The sequence below is a fragment of the Aotus nancymaae genome, unplaced genomic scaffold (assembly GCF_030222135.1).
Source record: "Aotus nancymaae isolate 86718 unplaced genomic scaffold, 86718_ANA_hifiasm-v0.15.2.pri h1tg000057l, whole genome shotgun sequence".
Classification (NCBI taxonomy): domain Eukaryota; kingdom Metazoa; phylum Chordata; class Mammalia; order Primates; family Aotidae; genus Aotus; species Aotus nancymaae.
Window position 1 is genome coordinate 44,148,740 of NW_026988471.1, and position 10,751 is coordinate 44,159,490.

Genomic DNA, 10,751 nt, shown 5'->3' on the forward strand with positions numbered 1-10,751 from the left:
ACATTTACAAGTTCAGGGGATTCCATTGTGGATAATTTTGAGGGGTTACTATTCAGTCTTCCACAGTGACCCATGCATTTGCTTATCCAATTGATCTTTAATTCCATTCTGGTGAGATTTAGCCAGTAGCCAGATGGCCTTTCCCAAGTAATATTCCTCCATATTGCCTATAATAGCCATATAGGTTTTCTTTTGAAACACATACATTACCACATGAGAACTGATTATAGGGAAACAATCCAAATGAAGATAAGCTTTATGCACAAAGATGGTTATGAAGGATTATGGATTTTGTTATAAGAAAAAAATGGAAAAATCTAAATGTGTAACAATATAGGGAAATGTGCAAAGAAATTCTAGAACACCCCATGTGTGAATGTTATGCAGCCATTATAAATCTTTATGACAAATGTTTGTAACTCGGAAATGTTCTTTATAATATTTTTTAAAGCAAGTTACACATTTACATGATCTCAACTCTGAGGAAAACATATGTAGAGGAGAAAGTTCTGTGCATGTATACACCAAAATGTCAATAGTGAGGTGTTTTTTTTTTTCCCTGGAGGCTATATATGACTACTTTTCTTTTTCATGCTTCCATTTTTTTAAATGTCCACAAAAAACAAGGACTTTTGTAATCAGAAATCTCTATTGATGATAATAGCAGGTCAGCAGGTTAGGTGGGAGTGATCTAGAAGTCCTGGAGAATTCTCTTTATGAGGAAAAGTGCCACATCCTCCATTTATAAGCACCTAAGGACTGGGTGCTGGGTGATTCCCCTTCTATGTGTGCTGGGACCCTAGGGCATCCCTTCTCTCAGGGCATTTGCCCTGGGGGAACACCTAGGATTTCTCCAGAAGGCACAGGGACCCACCCATTGGGCCATACTGGATGATGAGGTGCAAGGTTTTGGCTACTCTCAGGCTGCTGTTCAGTTCAGCAAGAAGATAATGGAAGGAAGGTCTTCAGTGTGAATATAAAAAAGTATACCATCCTCCAGTGTGGCCAGAGTCAAGGTTAAAAAAAAAAAAGAAGAAGAAAGAAAATCTTAGGCCGAAGCAGTGCTGGTCTCAGACCACATCATCCCCAAGATGAAAATGAGCAGCAGCCAGTGTGGTAGAAGAAGTGGGAAAATGGGAACATTCAAAGACTGCCCGAGGAAGTGCAAACTAGTAAAAACAAAACAAAACACAACAAAAAACCATGCCTGGAGGATAGTAGTGTCTGAATCAAATCACAAAAATGTCAGTTCCTGCAGCCCTGTATTTCCACTTGAAGAAATTTATCCTAAAATAAGAAAACTAAAAGCTAAATTTCCAGCTTTATGAGATCTGAATATGCAACCATTAAAATCATGCTCGAGTAGAATATTTAATAAAAAGATATTTATTATATATTGTTAAGTTTAAAAAGCAGAATATAAAATAGCAAATACGGCATAATCAACTTTTATAGCAAATAAATATGTAAATAGATGTTCCTAGCAAAAAGCCTGCTTATACTAAAATCATCAAATGTGGTAGAATAACAGGAATTAGCAGGGCTTCAGGGGAGGTTGCTGTGGGGAGCTATAAATCTCAGTTCTCCACGTTTTCTGCATGAAGCGTGCATACCCTTAACATAAGGTTTTTGCTTCCAAAATAATCAGCCTAAAATGCCGTCTACTGTTGGAACCCCTGTTCTGCTCCCTGGCAGAAACGCCTTCATGTCCCCGTTCTGCTCCCTGGCAGAAATGCCTTCATGTCCTCCTGGGCCACATCTGAGTGGTCACTGGAGAATACAGACTTTGAAGGTCTCCCTGGCTTTTGCGGGTCCTGCCCTGCTGTTGCAGGACTGGGTGCCCAGGAGTGGTTTCAAGGATTGGACAAGCTCTATTAGGCCAAGGTTATGGTTCTTTTGATAAAATCATTTCTTCAAATACATTTAAAATACTTTTGTTTCTGGTCATTCCATATGTAAAACACTACCGCTAAAGTTCTTGCCTATTCACAATGTTTGAACCTACAAACTATTTTTTCACATACTGTCTGCTGGGCTCTGCCAGTGCTCGCAGTTTAATGGTAACTATGTTGAGGCCATCTGAAAGCATAGGTCTGGGTGGAAAGGCAGCCGCCCTTTAGCCCATCGAGACCAGCAGGCTCCCCATCACTGTATGGCAGAACACTGATTTTTTTCCTCTGCTAAGTCTATGACTTCTCAAATACCACTTACTCTCTGCTTCAGTTTCAGGTACAGAAACAGTTGGCTTTTTCAATCCAGCAAGGCTCCAAATTACTGAACTCTCAGTCAATTTAGACTCCAGGCTGCAGGCAAGACAGCAGTACATCTGCTCTTGCAAACTAGCTCATGCTACCCTAACTTCACCGCATTCTTACAGGATGTCATAAAAACAAGATGTAACCCAACACACACCAAGAATCTGAATCTCTGACATCATTTCCCTGTTACCACAAACCTCAGGCAGCAGATGATCTCTCTTCAGTGTCAGACACAGTGCGATCAAATGTTTTGCCACACAACAAAGGTCACTAAGCAACATCTGAGTCCTAACTGACTGGTACCTCAAATTCTTTTTGGAACAAGACAGAGTATGTAGCAAAATATGCACATCACAATGCATGATGGCCACTTTGGGGGTGACAAGCTTCATTTGGCTGTGTGCATTCTGTAAACTTCATTTTTAAATTGCCAGCCTCATTATCATATTAGTCACACTTAATAATTTCCTGCTTAACGTCCCTGGAGGGAGATTTTTCTCCACATTTAAATGCCTTTCTCAACAATTAGCAAGAAGTGGACATGGGTTTGGCTTGATTAATCATGTCATGTATTAAGGTGTCTGCACATAGCAGGTAGGTTCAGCAGTTCCTCATTAGATTCCAGTGAGATGTCTAAGGCTGATCTGATGACAGATATGGAAGCTCAACACTCAGGATAAAGTAGAATGATGCCCCCCAATCCCCAATATAGTTTGGATAGTTTTTTCCTCCAAGCCTCATGTTGAAATGTGATCCCCGATGCTGGAGGGGGTGGGTAGTGGGAGATGTTGGGTCACGGGGGCAGATCTCTCATGAATAGCTTGGCACAATCCTCTTGGTAATGAGTGAGTTCTCACTCTACTAGTTTGTGAAAGAGCTGGTTGATTAAAGGAGCCTGGCAGTTCTCTTGCTCTCTCTCTTGCCATGTGACATGTCTGCTCCCCTGTACCTTCTGCCATGACTAAAAGCTTCCTGAAGCCTCACCAGAAGCTGAGCAGATGCCGGTGCCATCCTTGCACAGCTTGGAGAACCATAAGCCAAAAAAAAAAAAAAAAAGGCCTCTATTCTTTATAAATTACTCAGCCTCTGGTATTCCCTTAGAACAACACAAAACCTACATCCCCATTTCCCTAGTGCCTGACCAGAATGATGGTGTTTTTCCCCATGGTTCTAGACAGGATGTGATGAGTTGGGCCTACCAACCCGGGCGGCTGAGGCAACAGCTCTCGTTGTGGGTCTGACCTGAGTCTACCAGCTCTTCCTTACTTGGCCCTCCTCTTATTGATATTATTGCATTAGTTATACAGCTGCAGGGAGGAGTCTGCTTTTTCCAAGACAAATAACGACACTACTGACAACAGCTTTGCAAGTTTGGAGGAATCAACCCCAATTAGTACTGTCATCTCCCTGGTCAGAACAATTCTTCATAAAAGACCAACATGGGGGTTGGGTGGGTAAGGAGGAGGGGCAAATGAGCAGGCCGCCTTTGGAGCGTGACCTGTGGGTACAGGTACACTGCAAAAGCTCCCTGCTCGCAAGTCTCTCACAGCCCCTGCAGACTCCATAGTCCCCCATTATGGCTCCTGTTCCATCATTGGAAACCTTAACCAGGTTCCTCTTATAAGTGTCTCTGCCCAAATGGGACAGCTGGTAATGCAGGTGAACCCCAACACTGAGGCTTAGCCCAGGAGGGTTCTTGACTTCACTCAGAAAAGAATTCAAGTATGAGCCAACAGTAAAAGGAAGCAAGTTGATTTGAGCAACAGTGTACACCAAAATAGTTGCTCCATAGACAGAGCAGGGCTATCCCACAGGTGGAGTAGCACTGGTGGATGGCTGGCTAGCTACATTTACACATACTCCTAATTACATGCTAAATAAGGGATGGATAATTCACGAACTTTCTGGAAAAAAGGCAAGCAGTTCCCAGAAGCATATAAAGTCAGTTTTGGGCACTACCATGGCATTTATAAACTGTCATTGTGCTGGTGGGAATCTGTAGCATGTAAATGTATTGTAATTCCTAGTTCTTGCTGGTTGTGGACAGTTTCCTTGATACATCACGAGGGTCAGGAAAACAATCTCTGCTGATCTCCTGGCTCAGTTAGGGTTGGGGTCTGAGGGAGTGCCATAGTGAGGACCCCAACCACAGACCCATCCCCAGAACCTCCTCAGTCCTCCTCCAGGCTCATTCCCTATTCATTCCTTTGCCCATTCCACGTGTTTGTTTGGTCTCTATTTCAGCTCCTCTTCCTGGCTACATCCAGATAATGGCTCTCCCGAGTCAGCTCAATCCCTGGGGCTCCTGCTATTCACCATCCTTGAAGGGAGTGAATCCACCCATCACCAAATGCCTCAGAAGAGCTACATCGACAGCTGCTTCCTAAGAAGAAGGGAGCGGGTGCCCAGAGAAAACTCTGGGCAGGGATGAGGATGACTCCAAAGGTTAGCTCTGCTCCCACTGTGCTCATGACTCTCCAGGTGGTCATGGTGCTTGGCCAGGTTCTCTTGGCATCAACCCCCTTTCTTCAGGTCCTGGTCCAAAGCCCATCCTTGAGGATGCTGCCTGTCTGAGATCCTGAGCTCCTTAGGAGGAGAAATGGGACCATCCCCAGCACTGGGGCAGATGTAAAGCACAGTTTAAAGACTATGGAGAAAAGGAGGAAGTAGAAGACAAGGGAAAAGGGAGAAAGAAGAGGGGAAGGAGGAAGAATGACAGTGCCTCCTTTATTCCAGCCTCCATGCCTTTGTTCATACTGAAACCTAAAGGGCTGCCACATTTGATCTTCTCCCCACAACCATTCCCATCCTCACTGCTCTCCCCTACTGCCGGTCTCATGTCTGTCACAGAGCCTCGCCTTGCCTGTGCCCTCCCAGCCCAGCCTGGGCTCACAGCCTGCAGCACTGTGGCTGTTTCTGCGTGTGCTTCAGGCTCAGGTCCACACTGCAAGCTGCTCCGCTCGCTTCCCTGTGGTGACTCACGGGCCCTCGCTGCAGCCTTGATTGATTGGGTGACAGGGTAGCCAGGGTCTGAGGCACCCTAGTGGCTTTTTGCAGAAGAAAGGGGAGTTCAGGGCACATTCCAAGCCCTGTCAGCGCTGGCTTAGCCCCTTAGTGGTGTAAAATCTCACGCCTGGAGTCCTGTAAGCTCCTGGTGCCAGCTGCAATTTTATTGGTGGTCTGTGACTTCAAAGGCCTCTCCTCCCGCATGGCTGAGCCAGGCAGGCTGCAGAGCAGAAGGCCTGTGCCCAGGGCACCAGGGAATTCTCCTGGGACCTGGACCCAGCCTCCTCTACTGCCTTTTTTTTTTATAGTCACAAAAATCACTTTCCCAGCTCCCTTGGTAGCCAGAGCAGATGGAACTGCAGGAGAGGAACTGTCTTTCCTGGATCCATTTCTTAGGATACTGCCTTCCTGGATCTGTTTGTCCTAGAATTGCAGGCAACATACTTCTGACCAAACATCTCTTCAATGTCCCAACTGGATATTTTTTTTTTTCCTCTAGAAAGCCCCAGCAGTAGAAAGACAGGAAGTTAGGGTGTGGTCTGGGTCATTCTGAGCACCCACTTGACATCTGTCTGCCTCATCTATCAAGGAGGGTGACACTGATGCCTGGCCACTGCCTCACAGCTCTTTGGAGGTTATAAGAGGTCAAGTCTGGGAAAGCAGGCAGCAAAGCTCTCAAAGAGAAGGCCCTGCTCAGTCTACACTGCTGGTGCCTCTAGCTCACCATCTTGACACTCAATGAAGTGTTTAAGACACACTCAGTGTCTGAATCTCAACTCTGACATTTCCCAGCTGCATTCCTTTGGGAGAATTACCCAACTCCTCTGGGCCTCCATACCCTCCATGGGGATTAGCTCATATTGGTGAAGCACTTGAACAGTCCCTGGTAGGAGCTACAGAAATGTTTGCTTTTGGTTTTTTTTGTGTGTGTGTGTGTTTGGTTTGGTTTTGAGACAGAGTCTCACTCTGTCACCCAGGCTGGAGTGCAATGGTGTGATCTCAGCTCACTGCAGCCTCCACCTCCCTGGTTCAAGTGACTTTCATGCCTTACCTCCTGAGTAGCATGAGTTACAGGTGTGTGACGTCTAGCTAATATTTTTTGTATTTTTAGTAGAGATGGGGTTTTATCATGTTGGCCTCACTGTCTCAAACTTCTGACCTCAAGTAATCCACCTGCCTCGGCCTCCCAAAGTACTGGGATTACAGGCGTGAGCCACTGCACCCAGCCAGAATGTTTGCTGTTGTTATTATTGCCAAACATATGCCTCATCTTGCTCATTTATTCCACATAATTAGGATCCGTCTGCCAACAAGATGACAAGCTTCCAGTGTCCCTTCCTCCTCAATACACATACACACACCCAGCCCAGCCTGGTGTGGTCAGGCAAGAGCAGCAGCTCAGACCCTGCTTGGCCTTTTGCTTGTGAAGTAAGCTTGAGCAAGTTATTAAACCCCTGCAACCCGGCATGTTCATTTATAAAGGGGAGCTAAGAATAACCTGCCTCACAGAGTAGCATAGAATTTACATGAAATTTAGATAAAGCTACTAGTAAATATCAGCAAAGCTCAATGCCTGGCCTACTGCAGGCATTTAATGAACATTTTAATGAATATTTGTAGTTTGCATTTAATGAATGTTTGTTCTCCCCAGTGCTGGGCAAACAACAGCTCCATCAACACTTGGTGGCTTTAAGTCAGTTCTGAAGAGCATGCGTTAAAGGGGGTGGTGGCATCAAGTGACCAGCCCCACCCTCCACTGCTGGCCACACCTTCCATAGTAACCACACTAAGAAAACACTTAGATGGACGGGTGTGAATCCCTTGAGAACAAGGACTGCATCTTCTCTCTCGCACTTGCCAGCGTCTGGCACATCTGGGTATTAACCATGCAAGACACAACTCCAGCAGCAGTGGCCCTGGATGTCTGAAATCCTGTCCAGAATAAAATGGAGAGAAAGCCAAAGAAGGAAAAGCTGCCCTCAAACATGCCCAGAATCTTGCTGGAGATGGAAACTAACAAGGATAGAAACATGACAGCAGAAAAATACAGACCAGTTTGAAGTCTGCCCACCTGGGAGTCAAGCCACATTGAAAATCAATAAGGCATCAAGGCCGGGAGCTCCAAGAGCCAAGTGGATACCTGCGTGGGCCTCCTTTAAAGAGGAGAAAGCTTTGAAGTTGCAGACGACCAATAAAAATACAGCTGGCATTTACAGCTTCAACTCCTCCTGCTTTTGCTTTTCACCGTGTTGCTAACGCTGCCTACAAAGCTGCTCCAGGCTGGAATCCCGGCCCAGGTCAACAGAGCCCATTCCCATTCCAGGGACAAGAACAGGGGCTCTTGGTGTCCACTGGCCAGGGATTGGTGATCAACTTTAGGCAGGCTGGCAACTTCCCAGGACAACCCCGTCTTAGGTTCTGAACATCAGAGGCAATGGCTAAGGTTCCCCCAAAGCACTTTGGTTAAGTTCATTTAGAAGCAGGCTAAGTGGTGGCCAAGATGAGCCTCGGAGAAGCTGCGATACCTTCGCTCTATTTAGTGTCTTTTCCAGTCTCCTGCCCTTTTCAATGCCTGTAACACCAGGAGGAGGAAGGGTCTTCTGGAATGAGCCCTTCCCCTCAAAGATGGAGCAATCCAGGCACAACAGGTTAGTCTAAAAGGGAAACAGTTACAGTGAGAGGGAGCTGGACCCCGATTCCCAGCCCAGTGCCTAGGATTTAAGATGCTGAAGCTAGAGGCTCTTCTTTCTTCACTCATTTCTCTATTTATCACTCACAGAAAGTTCCAGGACCTTCCTCTTTCTTCAATAAGCATAGAAAGGGTTCTCAGAGTTAGGGGCTCCTGGCCCAGTCAGGGAGACAAGACTTAAAGCAAAAAACATCCAGGCAAAAAGCTACAAAACAGTCTCAGAATGAATGGAAGGTGTTATGCTATGCAACATATATGGGCAATGTCAAGCTTAATGACCAAGCTGAGCTAATGTCAATAAACAGAGAACTATTAGGAAATTCATTAATCAAGGTCTTGTTTATACTCCTATTTGTCAACCAAATTATTTGTTTGACTTGTGGCCTCCTTGGTTTATTATGGTCATTTCTGTCATCAGCAGAGCTGGGCTGCTGGAATTTCACATATAGGTAGTCCTGCATATGTCTTTGGTATGCTCCTAGTCAGCCTTCTCCCAGAATCACACCTCTCAGCAGGGGCCAAGGTCTGTCTTCAGTTAACAAATAACCATTCTTTATAATCCAGTGGTTTACCAGGGCTTAATTAATTGATTTGCTAATCGCTGTTTCCTGTTTCTAGAAATGAGCCCAGGAAGTTGACCTTTGAAGCACTCTCCTGCTCTTGGGGGCATGTCATCAGGAGAAACTCCAGGCTGAAAACACAACTGCAAGGCCAATGGGGGAGGAGAAGCTTTCTCAGGACACCTGAGGTCCTGTCCCACCAGGCTCTGGTTTTCACCCACCATCTTTCACTGTCCTCCACCCCCAACTGCACTTTGCCTTCCTCCTCCCTGAGCTCATGCTTGCCCCTCCCTCAGGATCTCCCCAGCCCCAGCCTGAAGGCCCACCTCCTCCAGGAAGCCCCTTCCTCACCATGAGGCCAGAAAGAGTCTGTCTTGCCTCTAGGTTCTGAGTTTCTTAGTTCCAACAACTATCCCTCCTCCGTTGGCACCTTCCATACACAGCTTTGTGAGCTGTGCACATCTGTGGGTACCAGAGGGTAAGTTCTCCGAGGACCAGCTGACCCCTACTGTCTCACAGCTCTGCATCGGGTTTCCTTGGCCCCACTCCCCAATGGACACACATACATGTGCACATTCACACTGCACACACAACCCTGGACCGATGGAGAGAACTTTATCAGTGCAATGCAACTATTTCATCACATCGGGACCTACCCCTGTTTAAGGCCCTACCCCCAAAGCAAGTAGAGAATGACAATTACCTTGGGAAGGAGCAACGGCCTTCCCACTTCCATCTCCTAAATTACACTAATTTCTGGGGTTTCCACCTTCTCTGAGCCAGTGCTTCCTGTTTGGGAAATAAATGTGAAATGATTTCTCCATTCAAAGTGACAAATCACAGGTTTCTGAGTAGCAGGCAGGGGAACCTGCCTCATCCTTTATGACTTTGAAGGGAAAAGAGTGAAGGACCTTGTGGGGAGTGGGACCAAGGATCAGATTTCTCCAGAATCACTTGGAGTAACATCTATCCTCAGCAGCCGCCCTGCGGATTCTGACACATCTCAAAAAAGCAGAGGTCTGGAAAAAGCAGTCAGCATCTCTTACCTTCTGCAAAAAGCTACCGTGCAGACTGTTCCTTTGTAGTTTGGGTTAAAAAAAAAATCAAGCCATCTTGGAAGAATCAGAAAGCAGATGCGTCCATAATTGAACTTGGCAAGGGCAATAGAAACCTTGTTATGGGTGTTACAGGCACTCGCACCTCACTTAACCTAGGGGGCTTGGGGCCGTCAGTTTCTCTGCACAGATGTCAGGGGGTGAGAGAGCCTCATGGGCAGAAGATTTAGATGCCCTAAGACCTCTTTAGAAACCAAGGGCCTGTGATCCCCACTCAGCCTCGGCCTAAGATCCCTCTCAGAGCTTCAGAGCCTCATGTCCAGGGTAGTCAGTGGACACGGGGCCACCTCTGGTGCACCCCAGGCTGCCTAGGCCGCCAAGCCCACCCTGGAGTGGCAGGAGCCCGGCCTGTGGCCAGCTCTCTACTGACAGCCACGACCTGGTGCCGAATTTTACTATCTGCCATTTACCATTCTGATGGGGAAAACAAATTTAAAACACCTGGAAATTTATGTCTCCGATGGGTCAGGTTGCACTGTTCCATTATATTAAATAATCCGGACTGTGCACTTCAAAGGCCTCTGGCCTCGGGAGGCCGCCAGGGCGCAGGGCCTTTGTTAGTGGTGGGGACTCTGGCAGCCTGTGGCCCACCTGTGCCTGGGAGCACCCTGGGGTGCTTGGGCCTGAAGGCAGGGGGTCGGAGAGAGGGCAGCCTTCAGAATCAACCCTGGGCACTTGCATGTGCTTGTGAGCTCTTTTGCATGCCTGCTTTCCCTGTCCCTGGGCTGGGTTTGACTCACCGCCATCTGCACCAGCCTGAGTTCAGAAGGTGGAGGTTTCCTTTCTCACCTGGTCACTCACAGGCTCAGTGACTTGGGGCCCCCGTCTCCTCCTCTGTGTAACAGGACCTTAGTGGTGGGCAGCTCTGTTCATGTAGCTGATGCCCCTCTCTAGCCCCATTCTGTCCCCTAGACTTACCAAGGGGGTTCAATTGACTCCATTCAAACTCTCAGAAACTCTCAAGGTAGGCATGAAGGGGTGAGAAGATTGGAGTTAGGAGGAATGATCAAACTGCTGAGACTTGGGTGGCTAGCGGGGTCAGTAGCAGAAGCTGGGAGAATGCTCAGGAAACGCTTGCTAAGCAAAGCTCTCAAGGCCAGGCTGGCCAAGAGCAGCACTGATT